The following is a 25,655-nucleotide window of genomic DNA, read 5'->3' as shown; positions in this document are numbered from 1 at the left end:
AGATGTGGGTGGGCATGTGATCAATATTTAATTCAGACTTCTAGGAAAATTCTTTGTTGAAGGTTGCAAGATGGGTACTGATGTAAAACAATAACTCCAAACCAAATGATGTGATAAATGCACTTAGAATGAAAGGTTCTTATTTTAAATAATTTATTTATTCATTAATTGGCTACTTTAATTAATAATTTCTGCAGCAATCATAGTCATGAGAATGTAGGATTTTGTGATGTCCCTATCCAATCCAAACAAGTAAACAGTTAAGATAAGATAAGATAATGATATTAATGTCCAACAAAAGACCACCAAAAGGTCTATGAGACTGGAGGATTACAACAATGAGGCTAGCAACAATAGGAGCACCCAATGGTGTCCGAAAACTAAAGCATACAACAAAACAATAAAAACATAGAAACGAAGATAAGGCCAAGAAAAATACTAGGAGTCCTTTCTAGGCAGAAAGAAATAAGTCACAGAAGGATATGTCTACCAATGGTTAGAAGCTCTACTCTATCTCCGGGAACTGGTAGAGGAGTGTCGTTGTAAATAGCCGGTATGGGATTTGATAGATCTGGAATAACCAGAAGAGCTGGTAGAACTAGAAGGACTTTTCACACCACGCAAAGGAGATAAGGGTGTGAAAAGGGCAGCAATGAGCTGAGTAGACGTATGCCAGTGAGGAAGTAGTGATTGTAGCGTACTATCACAGAGTGTAGTGGCCTCCCGAAGATAAAGTGCAAGACATCGTTGATCATAGTAACTAAAAAAATCATAAAGAGAGAAGCACTCCCAAAACAGACAGAAAAATCTCCTTCTGATCTCATAGTATATAGGGCAATGGAAAATAAAGTGAGTCTGTTTCAATCTCATCCAAAGTACACAGCTTATAGATCTGCTCCCTGCTGTCAGTATGATGGTCGGTTTGAGCCTGAAGGCGGTGAGAACTAGCTCTGAAAGACCTTAGGGAGATACGTAGGGCGTGAGACCACCGTCGAGAAAGGTAGCTAGGACGAACAATAATCCCATTAGAGATCTCCAAAAAGTGCTCCGCATAAAAGGACATCCTCGGACGTAAACCACCAGGTGGGTTAACCCAGGTAGTGGCAATGTACTGTCTATAAATGTCAAGTCTGACATGCTCATTTAACTCCTACCGTGAGGGGAGAAGATGAGCAGGGGCATTCAACAAGAACTTGTAAGGGGGGAGGTGGTCAATATCAATACTAATCGAACCCAACAAAGAAGAAGCCTATGCATACTAGCAATGAGCTCGAGAACCAGACTCAGAACTTTTAGTAGTAACTGAAGAACAATATGCCATGTAGGAGTACCGATCACGTTCAGCAACTAGATCCGCAAAACCACACAAGCGATGGAGGAACCAAATCAGGTAAAAAATGGCTGCGAGACTGAAAGGATGAGTGTCGAACTCAACAAGAATGATACTATGAGGAGTGAACCTATGACATCTAACGATGCACCACAAAAGCAATATCTGAATCCACTTGATCAAGGCCCAATTAGAACCAAGGAGAGACGGGCCCCAAACTATAAACCCATAAAGAACTGTCGGCTGCACAAGGGAGTTCAAGAGGTATAACTTGGACGAGGTATCCTGAAAGTGGTGCCTAAAGCATTGTTTCTCAAGCATAGCAAGAGAGCCTATACCCTTATTAACTTTGGGTTGAATCGCTAGTCTTATATTGAACCGCAGTCCAGAAAACATAACCCCCAGATATGTATAGCATGAAGTGATGTCAATCTCTTGACCTTGGAAAAAGAAGTAAAGATGAGAAGTCTTTAAGCAATTAAAGATCGTGACCCAAGTCTTACTCAGGTTAACCGCAAGCTGTCGCTGATCACAAAAGGAAGCCAAGCCATCAAGATGCCTCTGTAAATTGTCTGGAGAGGAAGCAAGAAGAATCACATCGTCTACGAAAAGAAGAATGGAGATCAGGACCTGGTGTAGCTAGCAACCGTCACCAGGGAGTGAAGACTTCAGAAGGAAGTCCTCAAGCTCATCAATATATAACTCGAACAAAGTAGGAGAGAGAGGATATCCCTGCTTGACCCCAATGGTGATATGGATCGGATTAGAGAAACCCTCAGGTGTTCTGAATCTGCCAATCACTATCTCATATAATCTCATAATAGCAGTAAGTAGCATCTCAGAAATCCCAACCTCCCGAAGCCTCTCAAAAAGAACCATCCTAGGGACAAAATCAAAACCTTGTGAAAATCAACAGAGCAGTACTAAACCTTCTCCGATCTGTGTCTAGCCTCCTCAATAATAGCCCGTAAAGTGAAGATGTGATCCATGGTCTGATAGTCGCGACTTGCTTTCTAGCCCTACAACCTTTCCGGTCAAGTTCACTAGATAGCATAGCATTAAGGGCTGTCGCATACAGTTTAGAAAACGTGTGTCCAATCATGATGGTTCTGCAATTCCACGGATTAGATACCGGACCGGTATTGTGGATACAATAAATCAAATGCCTGGACTAAGAAATCGGGAACTTGGTGCAAATCACTCTATTGAAAAGAATAGAGAGATAGGGGCTTAGAAGCAAGGCACCAAACTTGAAGAGCTCAGCCTAGAATCCCTCATCTGCAACTCTGCTACATCTCATGGATCTGATGGCCTAAAAAATGCAACAAGGGGTGAACAAGTGATAGAAAGGAGGTAGAATGGGGTGGATAGAAGGCTGCCCAGGGATGTCATAAAGGGCTATGGTGTGAAGTAAGGGAGCGAAAGTCGAGGGTGGAGGCCGGAGGAGAACGACGGAAAAGAGTGCGCCAAAAAAGATGGGGGTTGCCGATCAGCGTGGAACAAAGAGATTTGCACTGGAAAGCAATAAAGGAATGTTTCATACTACGAAGAAAATGAAGGTAAGACAAATGAAGGTGAGCAAAGTCGAGGGAGTGAGCCTCAAAAGAAAAACATACAACGCAATGGAAAGCTTTGCGGTCTGCATCGAACCATTGGTTCATAGGACAAGTATTACGGTGTTTGCTACGGAGGGGCAGTGAAGGACGACGAGGAATGGAAAGGATGGCGGACTTCTGGATGGCCGTTGCAAGCAAGTCAAACATGGAGGCGGCCTCACATGAGTCAAAAAAAGCTCCTAGAATTACCTTATAGATGAGATTGATATACTTGAACAAGATATGAACAACATTGATCATATTCAAGACACTAAACATTGCCTTCTATGATGACTCTCAAGAATAATAAATTTAATGATAGAGTGACAATAAAGATGAAATGGATTGAAGAAAAGAAATTATGATTCAGTAACTGTGAATGATTAAGTGAAAGTAGTGATGTGAAAAATGCACTTAGAATCAAAGCTTTTATGTTAAAGCTGGTTGACACTAGTAACTGTGAATGATTAAGTGAAAGTAGTGATGTGAAAAATGCTTAGAAGGAAGGTTTCTTGTTTTAAATAATTAACATATTCATCAATTGGCTACTTCAATTAATAATTACAGCAGCAACTTTACTCATGAGAATGTAGGATGTTGTGATGTCTCCATCCAATCCAAACAAGTAAACAGTTAAGAAAAAGCTCTGTCATGTCCCCATATTTATAAGATTTATAATAAAATAATAGTGCAAATAAAATAATAATATAAATAAAATAGAAAATTGATAACATATAATTTATATTGATTGATATAATCATATGGTTTTAAATATGATTAATATGATGATAAAAGAATAAATTATAATAATTTAATATTATCAATAAATAAAATAATAGTTAATCAAATTATATAAAATGAGTAATTATATTCTATAGTTAATAAACAACTATTATAGGTAAGATATAATAAATAATAAATAAATAATCAAATATATTGAATCATTTATTCTAAAGTATAAATATTATAATTTGAATACATAAAATATATGTATTAACGTAGGATAATATATGAAATAACAAATACATGTTTAAACAAGAGACACAATGCGTCATAGTTCCTGCCTAACGCATAATGGTTGTAGAGGTGTAGATGAGTGAGAATAAGGTTAAATGGTTCTAAATTAACATTGTGAATGCATTAATTTTTGCTTAGAAATGCACTTGTTATCTGATAGGATGGCTTATATTTTGTTGTTAAATTCTCGTCCTAGAAATGCAGTTGTGATCTGAAAGAATGGCTCATATTTTGTTGTTAAGTTCTCGTGCTATATTATTATATGTTTGGGCATTTAAGCCCAATAATAAGAGGCCAAAGTCCCCAACTATGTATTATTCTCATCTTGATTATCAAATGGAAGTCACACTATTTTTAATCATTAGATAGAGATAAACAGCAGCATAGAACAATAACAACATAAACATATATGCAGAGGAAAAAATGATAGATAATATATAGGAAGAAGAGGATGAGAGATAAAATAGTAAGATAGAGCAATACCAACATAAGTTGAGAGAGAGAGAATTAAATATAATTATTTTTCTAAATAAAACAAATAGTCAAAATAAGATCATGGTTATAATGAAAAATTAAAATATATTATATTTTAATTAATGAAACTAAGAATTTAATTTTTATATTAAAACTCACATTTGTATAAGAAAAAATGAAATGTATTGAAATATAAAAGTATTTTATAAATAAAACTAATTGTTTAATTTTACATAGTTAGAGAAGGTTTACTATTTAATGTTTTGTATTTCTAATTTTTTCATAAAATTAAGTAATTTTTAATTATGAAATAATACCTATATAATTTAATATGTACATTTGTAAATAATAAATAGATGTAATACATATAAATTTGATGAATAAATATGATGTAATAAATAAGAAATAGAATATAATTATTTAATTTTAATACATAGTTAAACTTAACAATAATTTACATATCTTTTAGAATTGAATTATTTCTTTTTTGTGGTTATTTCTTTTAGTATTTTTTTAAAGTAAAATATAATGATTAATTTAATATTAAAAAAATATATTTAAGTTTTAAATATATTTAAACTAAATGATTAATTATTATTATTATTATTTTTTTGATAGGCAATCGGCCAAAGCTTAGAGTATTTATTATTCATTTTTATTATTATTGTTAGATTAATTATTATCAGTGTTACGGGACTCGACGAGTCATGCCAGGACTCTGCGAGTCTGAGGCAGAGTCCATGTTTCTGAGGCAATCTGCCTCTGGACTCGGACTCAGTCGAGTCCTGGCAGAGTCCACGTGGACTCGCCGAGTCCAAGGACTCCGAGTCCTGGGCGAGTCCAGAGCCCAGAACTCTGATTAAAAAAAATTTATATTTTTTTAAATTTTTTTTTTTTTAAAAGATAGAGATTTCCGGAAGATGTTTTTTACAATGTATATGAATTTTGAAAATGATGTGGCATGTCAAGAATCTATTAAGGATTGAATCTTAAATCTTAAATCTTCAACTTTATATTATGTTATTCAATTTTTTCCTTCAAAAGTTTGTTATTATACTTGTATGATTTTCCAAGTCCTTGCCGAGTCCTGGCCGAGTCCGAGTCCGAGTCGGATTTTGACTTTTCGAGTCAGAGGCGAGTCCAAGTCTCGTAACACTGATTATTATTATGTGTTACTCTTGAGTAGATTTGAACCCAAGACCTCTCCGGTGAGAGGCTCACAATTTACTGATGCATTGTAGGCTCTTGCCTTAAACTAAATGATAAATTGTTTAAATATAAAATATTATTAATAATAAATAATATAATTTACAAATTGTAACACTTATCAATTATACGTATTACAAAAACTATTATTAAATATGATTAAAAAATAATATTGTTTAATTTATTTTTACAAAAGTAAAATAATAGTAATAATTTAACTACTTTTATTAAAAAATCAAAGTTTAAAAAAAAATAGAAATTCAAATACAAGCTATTGAGAATTAATATTGATTAGACATGTTGTGTGAGGTGGAAGATAAAATGATTGGAAAAAAAATAAAATCTTATCAACTTGTCACAAAGATAAAGTTGTAATTCTTGCATTCATTAATGCAAGATGAAATTGTTACAAAATATTTATATTTTTGTTGAAGAAAATTAATTTTCTCCCCCACCAAAAATAGTATGGACCAATAGAATGAATGGAAAATGTGATTTACAAAATAATGAAAAATTAGAAAAAAATATAAACATTTGAAGTTTCATATAATCTTTTAAATTCTTTGATTTGATTGGTCAATGTTAATGTGATATAAGGATGATATGAATGCATAAGTATTCCTGCCCATGGTAGGAACTAATAAATTAAAGTCACCACACAAGAGAAGTCCCGACTCTTTCCAAATATATATATGGGAGCAGAGAACAGAGAAATAGGGGGGAGAGAAAAAAATATCTATAGACAACACCAACTAGTGAAGAAGGAAAGCAAATGGATAAGAAAAAAATATAGAAGGGTAACAATCTAATGTAGAGTTTAAAGAAAACCCAAGGTCTGAAAACACATCGTTGGCCCAAGTTGGTCATAGAAGAAAAACTTGTGAGGCGGAAAAGCACATGGATGAAGCAAAATGACAAATGGATGCGAAAATGGGATATCAACATCCAAACTTGCTTGGATAACATTAAAGAAATAAAGAAGTTTGTCAATGAAAAATTTCGCAATATTTTGTGGACAAGACACATAGGGCGGAAAAAATCTTATTACATTAAAGAATTTAATCCCACTTCTATTCATGATGAAAAGGCCTATATAAGAGCACCTATTAACTGGAAAGCAAAAATGTTGATGGCACAACTTAGAAATAGTTCACATCAGCTGCGATGTGAAACTGGTAGATGGCAAGTTCCAAAGGAGGAGTGGGCAGACAGAACATGTTTATTCTATAATATGGGAACAGTTGAGATAGAGCAGCACTTTGTCAAGGAGTGCCTGGCTTACAATGACATCAGGTCTAGTTATACAAAAATATTGCAGAACAAGGACTTCAACTATTTATTCGAGGAAGATCAAGTGAAGAGAACAACGGATTTGATTATCAAACTTCAGAGAAGGAGAGACAAGTTAACCAAAACTTTGCAACTGACTAGTTCCGCTCCTGACTCGGGAGGATGACTACATGGGTCCCATAGACTACTTTAGTCTTGTGGACGTCATTAAAATCTATCATATCATATCATATCATTGCCAATTACAATCTCTAGCAGAAAACAAAGAAATAAATATATATGTATCAATGTGACCTACACATCTAGAGTGATCGAACGGAGAAGATTAACCATCAGCGCTTAGAGAAGATAATGGAAGCATCTATCGAGACACTTAGCATCTGAACCAGGCGTAAATAGAATAAGCAAATGGAGAATAATGGGGGAGACTCACGAGAGAACATGGAAGATAATGATTAAAAAAAATCAAGAAGATAGCAACCGCAAGGAAAGAAAAATACGAAAAGAACTCATCTTGAATCGAGGAACCAAAATAATACTATCAGAACTATCGTGGAGATAATACTATACAGTAAGATCATATATTCATAACCAGCAAAAGGTTCTCTGTCGGCAGGCAAACACTCCCAAGCTCCAGCTTTGGGTAGAAGAATATAAATGAGAGTCATATGAGAAGGAGATGCACAGAGATGGGAAACAAATCGTAGAGTAAAGCGAAAAAATAAAATGAGACTCAAATGCATAGAAAACAACTTCCACGCAGGCCAGAGCCAACATCGCACATCTTAGTTCAAAGTCATACATTGGCAGAGGGAATCACGATATGATTGCCACTTGACAAGAGATATAATAAATGATTAATATACAGATCTGAAGTATGGAAAGATAAAGAAAAAAATTGATGAACGACAGTTGGTATGGGCATAGGAATCCTTATCGTGAAATTTCTATATTCAGCCCCTACTATAAGATTTGACAGGGGTTTCTGATCACTCACCATACAAAGTATGGATGAAGAACGTTAATAAGAAACAAAGAGATTAAGGAGAGGACAGCCATGAAGCAGATGGAAAGAAAAAATATATGAGTATTGGTAGGAAAAACCAAGAGAGTTGGGGAAGGAAAAATCATACTTGTTGACTTATAATAAAGGATACAGTTCAGTATGTTTTATAAAATATAAATGCTTCAGGGATCTCCCCTACATAGCAAATAGTCTTTGATGGGAACATTGCAGAATAAATCAACCAGAAATTTGCAATCAACAAATACACAGTGGCAATTATGAACTGGACGAACATATAGCAGTCAGCTGAATCCTTGATTGACTTAGCACATAATATATCCCTGACACAGTCAGAATCTATTCCTCACACCAAGACAATATACAAATGGAGATTGCAGGGACTTAACAGTCAGTCTACCACTTATGAACATACGATTGGTGCAACTGTCCTCATGATTAGAGAGATACACAGATAAGCCACAATAAGCCTACGTAACATATAAAGAGGAAGAACATAAAACATACCCATTGGGAAGAGATTATATAAAAGTTAGGCTCTCTACAGTTAGTAGACAAGAAGACAAAATATAGGAGGAAACCCATTTTCAAATGTAACATATTTCACAATTACATTGACAGACAGTACGTAGAAAGAAAATAGTGCCAGTGATACATATTAAGCCATCACCAGAAATAAAGAAGAGGATCTAATTACAGTGGCATATTCAGTCAAGATTCAAGACTAATCAGAGATTATGAAAATATATGGTGTTCAACATAAGCAAGAGAATTCTTCATATTTTACATATATTTACATTGGGACCTTGTAGAATGGAACACCACTGAAAGTAGAATAATCAGATCATTACATTTTTCACAGACACAAATTTTTGGACACCCAAGTCTATGTGGCAGTAAGAGTGAAGAGAATTGTTATCAACGGAGGGACATTACAGTATCAATGAAGTTATTCAATTAGAGTTACATAAACATTGTTCTGAAATTACCAAGCAATTTAATCGGGGAAATTACCAGTATATTTCCTTATAGATGAGATTGATATGCTTGGGGACAAGTTATGAACAACATTGATCATATTCAAGATGCTAAATATTGCCTGTTATGATCACTCTCAATAATAATAAATTTAATGATAGAGTGACAATAAAGATGATACAGATTGAAGAAAAGCAATGGTACTGAGCTAGATTTAAACAGAGTACTCAGATCATATAGAATAGCAATTGTTGTGTACACAAAGATAAAACAACGACCAACATTGATGGACAGCAATTTAATAACAAAAGGCAATGGTTTAAGACATTTAATGTTAAAGCTGGACGACACTAGTAACTGTGAATGATTAAGTGAAATTAGTGATATGAAAAATATACTTAGAATGAAAGCTTCTTGTTTTAAATAACCAGCAATTCATTAATTTGCTACTTCAACTAATAATTACAGCAGCAACTTTAGTCGTGAGAATGTAGGATGTTGTGATGTCCCCATCCAAATCAAACAAGTAAACAGTTAAGAGAAAGCTCACAGTATTACCTTATAGATGAGATTGATATGCTTGGAACAAGATAGAAAAAAAATGATCATATTCAAGACGCTATGAACAACATTCATCATATTCAAGACAGTAAACATTGCTTGTTAATGGTCACTCTCAAGAATAATAAATTTAATAATAGAGTGACAATAAAGATGATATGGATTGAAGACAAGAAATGTTGCTGATATATATTTTAATGGAGTATCAAGATCATATAGAACAAAAATAGTTGTGTATGCAAAGATAAAACAGTGATCCACATTGACGATGAACAGCAATTTAATAACAAAAGGCAATGGTTTAAGACATTTAATGTTAAAGCTGGCCAACACTAATAACTGTGAATGATTAAGTGAAAGTAATGAATGCCGTTATTAATAAGGGACGAAAAACTTATGCAGTGATTATTTTATGATGGGCAACAACATGCATTTTTATATTAATAAACAACTAAGTTACCGGTTTGGGTTTGAGGATAGATTCAGATATGAGAACCTAGTACCTGGGTACATGATTTTTTTTTCCATTATGGTATGTATGGGTAGGTGTGTATATATAATATATATATATATACACACACACACGCACAAATATGTTCACGATTCCAAAGAAAATCATTTCATTGAATTACTTAATTACAAAATCAAAATGCAACTTATAGCTCATTAAAGTTTGAAACATGATTCAATGTTCATCAATCATGGAAGTGTTCATTAATCGTCAATTGATTATAAATAAAATCAGCACCAATGGAGTTTTCAGCAGCCGCAAGTGGTAGATCAACATCCTTGTTAGAACTCAAACCGGTTCCACTAGCACTAGAGGGTGTTGTGTCATCATCATCATCCACATCAAGCAAAGTGGTGTCGGCAAGAAATAGGGTAACAGGATGTACCCGTCGGGGTAACGGGATGTATGTGTCAAAGCAACAGGATGTACCCGTTGGGGTAACGGGATGTAGGTGTCAGGGTAACAGGATGTACCCGTCGGGGTAACGAGATGTACCTGTCAGGGTAACGGGATGTATGTGTCAAGGTAACATGTACCCATTGGGGTAACGGGATGTAGGTGTTAGGGTAACGGGATGTACCCGTTGGGGTAACAAGATGTATGTGTTAGGGTAACAGGATGTATCCGTCGGGGTAACGAGATGTACTCGTCGGGGTAACGGGATGTAATCGTAGGGTATGGGGAGGTATGCCGTAAGGCCAACATGTATTTGCATCGGGATGTATCTAGAAGGTTCTATTATTGTAGTCGACATGTTATATTGGGTTGACAGATACCTTCGAGAAGGTTCCTCGGATAGTATTTATATCCCCCTTCGGGATCATTGTAATTATGATATCAGAAGTATAATGTAATATCTTGGCGTATGTGAATATAATAAGGAGTTTTTCTATTCTTATCTGCTGTTCTATTCTATTATCTGTATGCATTGTTTTCTTTACCCAGTACGGTAAACATTTGGCACCGTTGCCCAATGGACCTGGAAAGGTAGGAGAATGAAGAGTGATGCTGAATCAGCTGAACAAGAATAAGAACAAACTAAAGGACAAGAATGAAATACGCATAGCACATGGCGATCTGAATTTGGACCAGGAGGCCGAACGCAAAAAGAGATTCCAAAAGATTGTTGCTGACGGACGCAGAAGTGCAAAAGCATTGTTGGAGGAGACGTGACAGTGGGTGGAGTTGGTGGAAGAAGCCCGCGACGATTTTTTGAATTGGTGTTCGCCGAGGGAAGACAATCTAGACGAAAGAGAATCGACCGCACTGCTCAGAGTGCCGAAGGAGCAAGAGCGTGGAGTGAACTCTTCGTCCAGGATCCACTTCCAGAAGGAACAAATTCACTTAACGGAGACCCTTCTTCACTAAACACAGCTGTCGGGATACCAAGTGTGAGCATCGGAATACTAAGTGTGAGCGTCGGAATACCAAGTGTGACCGTCGGGATGGCGGGACCAAAGGAGAAGTTACCTAAATTTGATGGTGATGGGGCAGCTGATCTCATTCGACATTGTAAAACTTGTGAAACAATTTGGAGAGCCAATGGTATAAAGGTACAAATGAATGGATGAGGCAATTTTTGGCAACCCTACGGGGTGTTGCAATTGATTGGTTTACTGATACCGATCCACAAAAGTTAAACAGTTGGGATAACATTAAAAAGGAGTTCATCGCAAAATTTCAACTCCTGCGCGACGATAATAAAATTGTAGCCGAGATATTCAATACTAAGCAAGGGAAAAATGAAACAGTTCGAGTCTTCGTGAGGAAATTGAAGGACTTGATCAATAAGATGGAGAATAAGCCGGTTGATGGGTTACAGAAAAGATGGTTCATTGAAGGCCTTCACCCAAAGCTGCGAAAGAAGATGAAGATCGTGCCACCATCGACATACATTGAAGCATATAACTGGGCAATGAATTTGGAAAGTGAGTAGAAGACAAAGAAGAAGAAGACTAGCTCATGCAGTTCTGATGACGACGTGTCCTCAGGAGAGGATAGCAGCGATGATGAGGGTAGCAGCAAGAAGGTTCGTGCCCTTCAAAAGGACATGATTCGGATGATGAAGGAATTCAAGAACATGAACAAGGAGACTAAGGGCAATGAACTGTGGTGCACGGAGTGCAAGAAGGAAGGCCATACAAAGGGATCCTGCTCGAAAGAGCAATATTGTGAGATCTGCCAGATTATGGGACACTTGGTAAAGGAATGCCCTTTCAATCTGAAAACAAGAACACCGCAGCAAGTGTTCCTGATGTTTACCGTACTGGTAAAGAAATCAACACATACAGACAATGAATACGAACAACAAAATTGTATTCGCAATAGTAGATGAATGATGATTTACAATGATCCCAGACGGGATATAAATACTACCACCGAACCTTCCCGAAGGAGTCCATCGGCCACAAATATTCTATCTGCTACAAACTATTCACCGACGACGTCGGCTACAGAATACAGAAACACCGTCGGACTGTCGGCTACAGAATACAAAAACACTGCCGGACCGTCGGCTACAGAATACAAAATACCGCCAGACCGTTGGCGACAAAATACAAAAACACCGCTGGACCGTCGGCTACAGAATACAAAATACCGTCGGACCGTCGGCTACAGGATATAGAAACACCGTCGGACCGTCTAGTCAGCTAACACCATCCCCCCCAAAAAGAAAAGTCGTCTCCTGACGACTGACAAAATATCTGAGACAAATTAACAAACAAAATACATTAACAGAGTGACTCCAACAAGAGAAATCTGCTTCTGTCACATCACTTTCACATTCATCCTGTTACATCTGTAGCCTCTGCTAACACAATACTGTCTCCTCAAGCTGACCTTGATAGCCACCTATGCTGCTTTCTTTGTTTTCAATTCCTCGGTACCCTGAGCCAAGTGTCACTGCACTACCTCCAACTGGATGATCAGCTCCTCCCGAGCTTTCTACGCATCCACCAAGACAGCCTCACAGCCAACACCTGCTCCCACTGCCTCTGGTACACAAACAATCCATGCCTGCAGCAACTTCAACTCTTTTGAACTGGTCAGACTCCCACAACTGATATCCGCAACAACTGGGAGTCCAGGGGGCAACGCCCCCGGCGGGGTCGAGGGGCAGCGCCCCCGCGGGCTCTTGGGGCAGCGCCCCGGGTGCGCTCCCTGTCGCAGTACAGGGCCGGGTCGGGCCGCCAAGACCAAATTAACACTTCGCAACCCACACAGAAATGCACGGAACACACCATTTCTGTCATTATCTGCCGATTCTGCACTTTTTTTCGCCAACCACGGATGCGTCCCCTTCCCTTTGGCATCATCTGTCACTCATTCTGAACAACTTGATTCTGTTGTTTTTTTTTTTTAACTGCTTCCTCTACAATCCACCACAAATCCCTCTGCACACAGAAATTCTTCTCCTTCGGGCAGAACAAGCACTCTTCTTTATGTCTCTGTTTCCCCGCGGAAGTCTGGTTGGAGGGAATGGAGTCTGGCGGGAATGTTTTTTACCCACGGCCTTGTTTTTGGTGGAGGAGAAACTCTGACTGGCGGAGCTGAATCTTTTAATTACACCCGCGTCCTTTCCGTGGCCTTACTTTTCTTACCCACGGCCTATCTTTCCTTACCCGCGACCTTTCTTCTCCTCCCCGTGGCCTTTCTTCTACCCGCGGCCTGGTGGAGGAAGTTTTTTTTTTTAAAAAAAAAAATTTGTGCCCGCGGACAGCTACCCGTGGGGCTTATAACCACCCGTGGATAGATTGTTCGCGGGACCATCCGCGGCTTTCTCTGCTCGCGGCCAACTTGTCCGCGGGACTTTCAGTGCCCGCGGACAAGCAGTTGTCCGCGGGACTTCTACTACCCGCGGACAAGCAGTTGCCCACGGGCCTTTTTGTTTGCGGGTTTTTATTTTATTTTATTTATTTATTTTTTTTTCAATTTTTTTTTTTTTCTAAAAGAAATCAAATAACAGAGGTACCTCCATTTTGCCTCCAGGCATCGCCATTCTGCAACGACGACGGAGTCAGCTGGCCATCCTGTGACAGCGACGGAGTCTTCCTGGCGCCATATTTTTTGAATTTGGATCTGTTGACTGCCGGAGGTATCTTCTGCCCGTCCAAAGTTGATAATCTGATCGCTCCATTGTTGCAGACCTTCCGAATCTGATATGGTCCAACCTATCTGCCCTTAAACTTTTCCACTTTGATTTCATTCTGACCGTCGTACGCCTTACGTTTGTTCTGTGCCACCCCCGTCGCCCACTATGCCTGCGGTCGTCGCGCAACTGGATTATTTCCTTGCTGTCGGTGCCCTTCCACTAATTTTATGCTGCGGTGTAACCTTTTCTTTCTGTGCGGTCTATTCACCATGTACCGGATAGTGGGATCTTTCGTTTTTCTGTGTTCAAACTGTATGTTCTTCCTCTCAGCTTCAGCCATGGCAGCTTTTCCTTCTTCCGCTTTCCTGCATTCCTCCGGACATTCATTTTCCTCCTTTTTCTCATCTTCGTCGACCCTTAGCATAATGCAACTCGGAAAGAGTTCGTAGTCTTCTATCTGCCAGTGGTAAAGGCCATTCACCGAGTCTAGGTCGTCGTCATTTGATCCTTCGTCAAGTCTCAATACTCCTTCATCTGGTTCCATTCTCCTCTTTCCTTCGTCATCACTCTCGCCTTCACTGTCAGAATCTGACAATGCTGCCTCCTCGCCAACCATTTGCGTGTGCAGGTCAATTATGAATCTTTTGCCTCCGCGCTCCATTGATAGGGTATTGCGTTTCCAATCATGTTTTACTTTTGCTTGCACCAACCAATCCCGTCCATGAATAACATCATAGCCTTTTCTTTTTAATGGAATGACCACAAAATCCAATAAAAATGGTTGCATACCAATTGTTATCGGTTGCGCTTTCAGAATTTCCAACGGTTTGATTCCATGTTGGTCTGCCGTGAGCAACTGAAATGCAGGTGGCCACAGCGTCAGCTTCCCCAACTTCTTCCAGGTATCCTCCGGTAAGACATTCACGCCGGACCCTCCGTCAACAATTGTCTATGTCAAAACATTTCCCAAAATCCCCATCTCGACGACCGCCGGATGCCGTCCGAAGGTGAGTGCCAGCAGCATTGGGTCTATTGTCATCACTTCCCTACTGTCCCTTCCTGTGTCCTCCGGTGTTTTCGAAAACGGTGTATGATTCAGAATGGCCGTCCGTAACTGGGGCATTGTGAGAAGGTCACTTATCTTGATTGGTATCTCCGTTTGTAAGATCTGTCGTACAATGTTTTGTTCTGCGATGTTCTTGCCAAGGTGCCGGTGATGTCCTTCAACTGAGATGTCCCCGCTGACGATGCTTTTGCAATGTCCGCTTGCGCTTCCCCCATTTTTCTCTTTTCCTTCGCTTGCATCCGTGTAATTGCCAGAACCTCCTCTACATCCGTGCCAACAGTGATCAAGTTTACTCCAGCTTTTGGACACTTGGAATCTTCGTGATTGCCGGGTCCGCACCATCTGCATAATAATTTCGGTGTGTTTGCCGTTGTACAATCCCGCGCAAAATGACCCCACAAATTACATGCTCGGCATTGAACGATCGGCCATCTGTTTGCATCATACTGGGTTCGACTTTGGCTTCCATTATTATTGTTATTGTTTGCATTGTTGTTATTTTGCCCTCTGCTATTATTCCTATACCCTCCGAATGTGGCACCTGCGCTGTTCGTATTTCCGCTACTGCCCGACGGGGAAGCCTCCTGTATGAAAAACACCTGCGGAGATCCTCTTGTCTTCATGTTAAAGGGGCACTCCTTTGTCGAATGGCCCATGCTCTAACAAATGTCACAGAATTGGTTCTTGGAACACGATCCTTTAGTATGCCCGTCTGTCTTACACTCCGTGCACCACAGCTCACTGCCTTTTGGCTCTTTCTGCATATTTTTAAACTCCTTCATCATTCGAACCATATCCTTCTGTAAGGCACAAACTTTTTTGCTACTACCTTCGTCGTCGCTGCTCTCATCTCCAGCAGATTCGTCGTCATCAGAGTCAGAGGAGCTAGTTTTCTTCTTCTTTGTCTTCTGTACACTTTCAAGCTCTAGTGCTCTGTTATAAGCATCCACATATGACAACGGTGGTACAATTTTCATTTTCCTCCGCAACTGTGAGCGTAGGCCGTCCACAAACCACCTTTTCTGCAATTCGTTCGCCGGCTTGCTTTCCATTTTGTTTATTAAGTCTTTTAATCTCCTGGCGTAGACGCGGACAGTTTCATGCTTCCCCTGTTTCGTATTGAAAATCTCTGCTACGATTTCATTATCCTCCCGCAAGAGTTTAAATTCCGCCAAGAACTCCTTTTTAATGTTATCCCAGCTATTTAGCTTTTGTGGATCTGTATCCGAAAATCAATCAATCGCCACACCCCGTAGGGTTGCCGGAAATTGTCTCATCCAGTCGTCTTCATCAATTATGCCATTTGCCCTCCAGATTATTTCACATGTTTTGCAATGTCGGATCGGGTCGGCTGTACCATCGCCTTCAAATTTCGGCAGCTTTTCTTTGGGTCCCACACCGGAGGTCTGCACTGTCACACCGGAGGTTTGCACTCCTACACCGGCGATCGGCACTCCCACAGTCGGCGCTCCCACACCGACAGTCTGAACTCCCACACCGGCGGTCAGCACTCCCACACCAGTGGTCTGCACTCCCACACCGAAGGTGTCGACAGCTGCGAACCTTGGTGAAGAAGAAGGATCCTCTGAAATTGTTTCCTGCGGAAGTCTATCCTGGATGAAGAGATCACTCCACGCTTGTGCTCCGTTGGCACTGCGAGCCGTGCAAGTTGATGCTCTTCCGTCAGAGTTTTCCTCCCTTGGCGAACACAATTTCAAGAACTCCTCCCGTGCTTCTTCCACCAATTCCACCCGCTGTCGAGTCTCCTCCAACAATTCTTCCGCGCTCCGGTGTCCGTCGGCAATCTTCTGAAATCTCTGTTGGCGTTCGGCTTGCTGTGCCAGAATTAAATTCTCCTGCGCAGGACGGATTCCATCTTTTCCCTTCGCCTTATTCCGATCCTTGTTAAGCTGATTTGGCATTAATCTTCATTCCTCCCACCTTCCAGATTCATAAGGCAATGGCGCCAAATGTTTACCGTACTGGTAAAGAAATCAACGTATACAGACAATGAACACGAACAGCAGAATTATATTCGCAATAGTAGATGAATGATGATTTACAATGATCCCAGACGGGATATAAATACTACCGCCAAACCTTCCCGAAGGAGTCCGTCGGCCACAAATATTCTATCCGCTACAAACTATTCACCGACGACGTCGGCTACAGAATACAAAAACACCGCCGGACCGTCGGCTACAGAATACAAAAACACCGCCGGATCGTTGGCGGCAGAATACAAAAACACCACCGGACTGTCGGCGACAAAATACAAAATACCGCCGGACCGTCCAGTCGGCTAACACCTGACACAAGAAGCGTCCACGTCTGGAGGGAGCGGGAACAACAGTATGGAGGATGCCACGTCGAGAGGATACAAAAATAATCGGCGCAGTCAAAACAACAACAATAGTGGCAACAACAATAATGGCGAGAGAAGTCGAATCCAGTATGATGCGAATGGCCGACCAATAGTTCAATGTCACGCATGCAATCTGTGGGGTCACTTCGCTCGAGAGTGCACAATGGAGAATACACCAAAGTTGCTATGCCGATGGTGTGGACCTGACGATCATGACTATGCTAAGTGCCCAAAGTCTGGAGTAAACTTGATTACTGTCGGCACAGACGAGGAAGAAGTTCTAGCTATCACTCGAAAGTAGGCAAAGTTCTACCTTGATCCGACGGAGGAAAAGAAGAGACTGGAGGAAGCCCGCGCAGAGATCCAGATAGTAGCATAGGGAGAAACAGCACACCTGAAGGACACACTTGGTACCTCTGTACGGAACTGCGTAGAACAAAACATTGTACGGAAAATATTATAGGCCGAGGTTCCCGTCAGGATAAATGATTTGTTGCTCACTATGCCTCAACTCCATACGACACTCACGAATATAGTCCCGATTGCTAAGCAACCAGTAGAGCAAGAAAAGGAGAATCAGGGGGGCGCAAATGTGGAAGACCCGATGCTATTAGCTCTTTCATCTGGATGCTATCCGGCAATTGTCGAAATGGGCATTCTCGGAATTGTGCTAATAGACACGATCGTAGACGGAGGATCTAGGGTCAATGTCCTGCCAGAGGATACTTGGAAAAAGTTGGGACAGCCGACATTGTGGCCACCTACCTTCCAGTTGTTAACAGCTGATCAACATGGAATCAAGCCATTGGGAATACTCACAGCACAACCAGTGATGATTGGAACACAACCATTCCTGTTGGACTTCGTCGTGATTCCCCTAAAACGAAAAGGGTATGATGCTATTCTGGGTCAGGGGTGGCTGATACAAGCCAAGGCAAAGCACGATTGGAAGAAAAATACTTTATCACTTGAAAGCAAAGGCCGAAAGTATGTCATCGATCTGCACACTCAAATGGTCGGGGAAGAAGCTCTATCGTCAGATTTCGAAGGAGAAGAAGATGAAAGGGGGCCGAATCTGGAACCAAATCAGGAGGGAGTTCTATGACTGGAAGGAGAGGATGATTTGGATTCAGTAAATGGTCTTTACCATTGGCAGATAGAAGACTATGAACTGTTTCAAAGCTGCAACGTACTAACGATAGAAGGAGACAGTACTGATGAATTTCCAAAGGAGTTCACCGAGATGAAGCAAGGAGATGCGTCACTCGATGTGACCCCGACACATAAGTTCACTCAAGGGGAACCCATCAAATACAATGAAGCTGCGTTGCAGACCATGAATTTGGGAGACGAAGCTGAACCACGAAACATACTGGTGGGGGACAACTGGGACCCAGTACTAAAGGCAGTAGCATTCAAGATATTTTTAGAGTATAAGGATGTGTTTGCATGGACGTACAAGGACCTGAAAGGAGTACCGCTGGAGTTGTGTGTGCACTGCATTCAGTTAATCGAAGGAGCAGTACCCGTACAGAAGCAGCTCTATAGGATGAACAAAAATTATGCGGCATGGGTTACGGAGGAAATCAATCGGATGTTAGAAGCCGACATTATTTTCAAGGTGCAGACCAGTGACTGGGTATCTACGATAGTGATCTCGCTGAAGGACTCCACTCAGATCCGAATATGCGTCGATTTCAAATGCCTAAATGCAGTTACCATCAAGGATCCGTTCCCGATTCCATTCACGGACAACATCCTGGAGGAGGTAGCGGGACACGATATCTACTCATTTATGGATGGTTTTTTTGGTTACAATCAGATTTCAATCGCAGAGGAGGATAAGCTGAAGACGACATTTGTTGTAGAAGATGGGGTGTATGCCTATAATCAGATGTCGTTCGGTTTGTGCAATGCGCCTGCTTCATTCCAATGGATTATACTGCACATCTTTGATAAGATGTTTGTCAGAAACTTTAAGGCATTTTTGGATGATTGGTCGGTGTTCAGCGCTGAGGACAAACATTTGGTAGCCTTAGGCAAGTGTATGGAGAGATGCCGACGCACGCGCCTGGCCCTAAACCCGAAGAAGTGCAGGTTTATGGTTCCGCAGGGAAGGTTGCTCGGACACATCGTCTATAAGGAGGGATTGAGGACAGATCCGGATAAGGTGCGAGTAATATTGGAGATGTAGCCATCTACCAATGTAACGGAGGTAAAATCTTTCCTTGGGCATATAGGCTATTACAGACGCTTCATCAAAATTTTTGCCAAGATAGCATATTCGCTAGATAGGTTAACGTGCAAGGGAGAATCATTCCGATGGGAAAAGGATCAAGATGAAGCATTTGAAGGGCTCAAAGTGCAGTTGACTACGGCACCCATCCTGGCATATCTGGATTGGAGCAAAGAATTTCATGTACATGTCGACGCATCCAATTACGCAATTGGAGCAACCCTAGCACAAATAGGTACCCACGGGCTGGATCACCAGATCTACTTTGCCAATCGACTACTATCAAAAGCCGAACAAAATTACAGTATGACCAAACGGGAGGCTTTGGGGATGGTCTACGCGGTACAGAAATTTCGTCATTACTTGCTGGCGACACCATTTGTCTTCTATGTTGACCATCAGGCTCTACCGTATATGATCAACAAACCTATTATTCAAGGAAGGATTAGCCGATGGTTACTCCTGTTGCAGGAGTTTACCTTCAAGATCATTGTATGGCTAGGGAAGAAACACGTAAGCGTGGATCATCTGTCACGTATCAGAATAGGAGAACTGGTAGACGGGGTGAATGATGATTTTCCTGATGCGCAGTTGTTTCAAATTGCTGCACTACCAAAGTGGTACACAAGCATCGGCGAGTACTTGTCTACAGGACAGTTTCCAAGTAACATGCCACCGAATGAAAGACGAAAGTTAGTGATACAGAGTCGAACATTCCAGTTGATTAATGGACTGTTATACAAAATGGGACCTGATCAGATCCTGAGGCATCGTGTTCTGGAGGAAGAAATCCCACGAGTACTGAAGTAAGCGCATGAAGGACCAGTGGGAGGACACATGGGGCCAGACACAACAGCACAAAAGATACTTCTGGCAGGATTATGGTGGCCAACGGTATACAATGATGCCAGGGAATGGGTCGTTGCATGCGATACATGTCAGCGAGCCGGGAAACCTTTGAAGAGAGACTTCATGCCTTTGAATCCCTCTCATGCTCAGGAGCTCTTTGAACAGTGGGGTTTGGACTTCATAGGACCTCTGAAGACAAGCAGAACCAGAAGGTGCCGTTACATTATCGTCGCGACGAAATACTTGACTAAATGGGTGGAGGCACGTGCACTACCAGACAACCCAGCGGTAAGTACAAAAAAGTTTATTTATGAACAAATTATTACCAGGTACGACATTCCATTACAATTAACAAGTGATAGAGGCGGACATTTTGTAAATCATGTGATCCGACTGCTTACCGTGGAGTTCAAAATTTATCATTCGCTGTCAAGTCCGTACAACCCAAGGGCAAACGGATAGGTCGAAGCTACCAACAAAATCCTAGTATCAATTATATACAAATCCTGCGTGGTCGAAGGGGAGGATTGGGAGGAGAAATTACCTTCTGCTCTATGGGCTTACCGTACGGCGTATAAAGTTACAACAGGACACACGCCGTTTCAACTGATGTTTGGATAGGAGACTGTAGTACTAGCGGAATTCATGATACCAAGCCTGCGAATAGCACTAGAAAACAAGTTGGGCGACATGGAAAGCTTAAGGGAGCGGCTGTACAAACTGAATAGGTTGGAGAAGCAATTATTAGCACAGTGGGCCACTGAAGTAATGCTGAACAGGCGAAAGGCATGGCACGATAAGCACCTGAAACTAAATAGGTTTCAGCCCGGACAGTGGGTATTGAAGTACGACGGCCGAAATGAGATCAAGCCGGGCAAGTTCAAAGTTAAGTGGGTCGGGCCGTATCAGATCCGAGAAGTAGGGGATAATGGAGCAATAAAATTATGGACTTTGGATGGACGGGAAGTGCCTCAGGAAGTGAATGGCTCGAAGCTGAAGGTATACCACGGCCAAAAGACTTTTGCGTCATAGAATGACGTTTGGGGGACCCCTTCGTCGTTGCACACTGACGATGACGACGGTCGAGGGAAAACTGACTTTGCTGTGTATTAAAAAAAAAAAAAAAAAAAATATATATATATATATATATTTGAAAAAAAAAGAAAGAGAAAAAAGCACCGTATGGACGTTTGGCAAGCAATGACCACCGTACAGTGTTTACTTAATAACACCGTATGACATCACTCTAAGCGAATGGCATTGAGATTGCAAGCAAGCGCAAGTCGAGGGCAAGTATCTTACTCACTCCATGGCACTGTAGCATGTATTTGTATCATTTAAAGCGATTCTTGATCGAGTAGAAGCCACACTTCCTGCACTACTAGACTTGTGCTGTCTGAAAAACTAGGAAGATTAAAGGGTAATTGCGGAATTTCCAACCATTGATTATAGCGTTCAAATATGTGAATAAGATTAGCACTTCAGCTCCCGCCGAGGTTGGACATATGCACATTCCAATTCGTTTGACAAAAGAAGGTTAGAGGAATTGGCAAAAGGGAATCCGTCCTTGACCGAGAAAAGAAGTCAGGATTTGTGAGAGCGATAACCTTAACGATTTATCATCACGGTGTGCTGAATATCACCATTTCCTAGTCCAATAAGGAACCCAAAGCCTTTGACGTAAAGGGGTCCAGGATCGATTCCTAGCAGATCGTGACTGCGTGTGCTTTGCTTTGGCGGAGCCTGCAGTAGGATGTGTGACAAAAGGATATAAATTGGAGCAGACTCGAGAAGTTTTTGGTCCCCAGGGTTAACTTTTTCCATCTGTGGCGAGTTTGTGGGAGTTGATACGGGATTTGGCGGACTTGATTTGGTAAAGAACTATACGCATAGCAATTCTATTACAGCACTGTAACAACCCAAAGGTTAATAAACTTAAGGCAATACTGTTCTTCTTTTGATTTCCACTTGGAATATTGACAACTAAGGTATTTCTCTGCTGCATATATGCTACTGTTCAGCTATGTTTTCACTGTACATTGTGAGGCAGCATGCTTTAAGAAAAAAATCTTAGATATTTGTGTAACATGCTTTTCTGAATGGGTCATGTGGGAGACCGTTAGCCTATATGGCCCTTGCCTTAAGCCATTCATATAGTACAAGTAAAGTGAAACTTGTTCCTGTATAGCCCTTCAAACCAATCTCACCATACTACATACAAGAGGAAATAGGAAAACACCGCTGGAAGAGGTTTTTTGTAGCCGGACAAATAGATCATTAACTTAAGGCTTTAATTCGAGCTAACTGATATGCAATCAGCCAGTAAGAGGGCTTGGAGGAAGCAACTGGAGCCGGATTCGACCATGAATCAAGATGTACAGGTAGGACCCTCGCAAGTGCGGCCACGGGGAAAGGACAAAGGCAAGCACAGGGCAAAAGTACAAAATCAGCCAGATGTCCAGACAATACCACAGACGGCAGTCTTTGAAGGATTGAATGGTTGGGATTGTTGGAAATGGTGGGATGAACACCCGAATACTCACTTGGTTAAAGCAAGCATCAGGAAGGCACAGGTGGAATGGGCTATCCAGATGCCACTTTTCTGTATTAGGGATTTTGAGGGCATCCTGCGACTGATGATCGAAGCTTATAACAGGCATTCTCGGAAATGCTCAAGTCCGTATCTAGGGTATGACATCGTGGTATCTTTTCGGCCAACTGATTTTACAAGAGTATTTGGTATACCAAGAGCGGCGTAAGGTGGAGCCAAGATTGACGGTAAACCCAAAAAGATGAGTAAGGAGACTAAGTTGCAGCTAATATGGATGGTTTGTAAAGACGAGGTACAACAACACATTGATACCCTCATGGACACTTCAAAGAAAAGAGGGCTGCAGAAGTCTGATATTTGCGAGGGACATTGGAAGTGTTTGATGGATGTGTTGAAAAGAAGGTTTACAGGATCCAGCAAGGCATCTGACATCTCTTTTCCATTGGTCAGTATGATGAATGGAATCATGAATGAGAAAGTGTATGACTGGGCTTCATTGTAAGCCACGTGCATGGAGGAGTTCATGACCCTGCAGCACAAAACATTCCATATGTCGCACTATGCCATTGGACTCTTTCTTGAAGCTACGGCTAAGATGATACCCCATGAGCAGTTGGAAGTTAAGCCGAGTCTGGCAACACCTGGCGAGCCTCTGGTAATGCAATGGAAGCATTTGGATTCACCTACAGGTCAGAAGAGAAAGGGCCAGAAGAGGACACGGCAAGAGATGGAGGAATCGGGTAATACAGATAGTGGCCGTCAGGACACATCCTGCGATTAGGATGACGACTTAGAGGGTATGGAGGTGGAACAGGAGGAGGAGGCAGAAGATGAGGAGGGTAGCATAGTTTCAGCAGTCCCACTTCGCTTTCCATGCTAGTTGACAGCTACATCGGTGACTACTACTTTAGCTTCAGTAATTCCAGCACCACACATACACACCATGGCGGATGTTCACATTCCAGGGTTCGGTTAGTTCCGGCGTCCAGTGGTGATGACCCCAGTCACTCTACACCCTACATCACGTCCAGCAGCAGCACCTGTACAACCTTCAGTAAGCCAGCAGACGATATCACCAGTGGCCACGACTATTGGTATGCAACTAACAGTTCAGGAACCGGCTCCCATACCTATAGTAGAGAGTTTGCCTTAGTCACTTCCTCTGGCGGAGCCAGTGACAGAGGAAGGAGTTAGTGAGGGAGGCACGCAAGAGCAGGTTCAGTTGGAGGTGATTGGGTCAGATGCGGTAGTCACCGTAGTCGACACTCTATTGGGTAAGGATCAGGGTGCTCATTCCAGTATTCTTGAAGCGGCACCCCAGGTGCCAGCAACAAGCATAGCAAGTCGGGTGAGTGAGTACCTGAGATGCCAACTACTTGCCCTTGTCACTAGAAGCCATTCTATTCAGTCTCCCATGAGAGAGCACACGCCCTTGGAGGCCAATTGGTCCAACAGCGAGATAGTCGAGATACCGACATCACCAGAGGTGGAGGATCAGAGTGCAACAGCAGCTAAGAAAGTGGCTACAGGAATGCAGGTGTCAGACCCTCTACCAGCAGAGGAGGACACAGATATTCATTCTCGCCTGGCTGTCATTGCAGAGCAGAGCAAGTCCATAGCAGAGTTGGTGCTGACAGAGCGGTGAAGGGCAGAGGCTGGACAGAAGGCTCGGGAGATGGTAGAGAAGGTTCGGGAGGAGATGGCCGACCATCTTACCACCCAGTAGATTGCGCGGGAAGCAGAGCGGACAGCCCTGTTAGCACAGCTCTAGGAGAGTGCACGAGGGAAACAGCAGATAGAACAAAAGTTAGCCACAGTGGGGCAACAATTAGCAACAACCGAGCAGCGGTTGGCAACAGCACTTCAGGAGAAGGACTCAGCGCAGCAGGCTCACGATCAGAAGGAAGCTGAGTGTCAGGAGGTTGCTTTGATGCTAAAGGAGATGGTGGAAGAGAACTCACAGATTAGAGCTGATTTGCAGATATGCACAAAACAGGTCTATCAGCTTCGACGCAGCCGATCTTCACAGTTAGAGACTCAGCCTTCGGCTTCTTGATGTATAAATCTATGTTCTTTTTGCTTTATGGAATAATGTAGTTAATGGTTGGGTTTTTTGTTGTCTAGTCATCGGGAGACGACTTTTCTTTTTGGGGGGGATGATGTTGGCAGGAAATAGGGTAACAGGATGTACCCGTCGGGGTAACGGGATGTATGTGTCAAGGTAACAGGATGTACTCGTCAGGGTAACGGGATGTAGGTGTCAGGGTAACAGGATGTACCCGTTGGGGTAACGGGATGTATGTGTCAAGGTAACAGGATGTACCCGTCGGGGTAACGGGATGTAGGTGTCAGGGTAACAGGATGTACCCGTCGGGGTAACGGGATGTACTCATCGGGGTAACAGGATGTATGTGTCAGGGTAACAGGATGTACCCGTCGGGGTAACGGGATGTACCCGTCAGGGTAACGAGATGTAATCGTAGGGTATCGAGAGGTATGCCGTAAGGCC

General features: G+C 41.6%; 1 protein-coding gene across 7 annotated transcripts in view; it reads left to right on the top strand.

Annotated features, from left to right (window-relative positions):
* Positions 1-25,655, top strand: part of LOC149576807 (calcineurin B-like protein 7) — a 257,938-nt gene that overhangs the window by 51,066 nt on the left and 181,217 nt on the right. The window lies entirely within an intron of this gene.

The sequence above is a fragment of the Cupressus sempervirens genome, chromosome 1 (genome assembly GCF_028749045.1).
Source record: "Cupressus sempervirens isolate cs-2001-9-10 chromosome 1, ASM2874904v1, whole genome shotgun sequence".
In the NCBI taxonomy this organism is placed as follows: Eukaryota; Viridiplantae; Streptophyta; class Pinopsida; order Cupressales; family Cupressaceae; genus Cupressus; species Cupressus sempervirens.
Note: the sequence above shows the minus strand (reverse complement) of the source record. Positions and strands in the feature narration are given on the sequence as shown.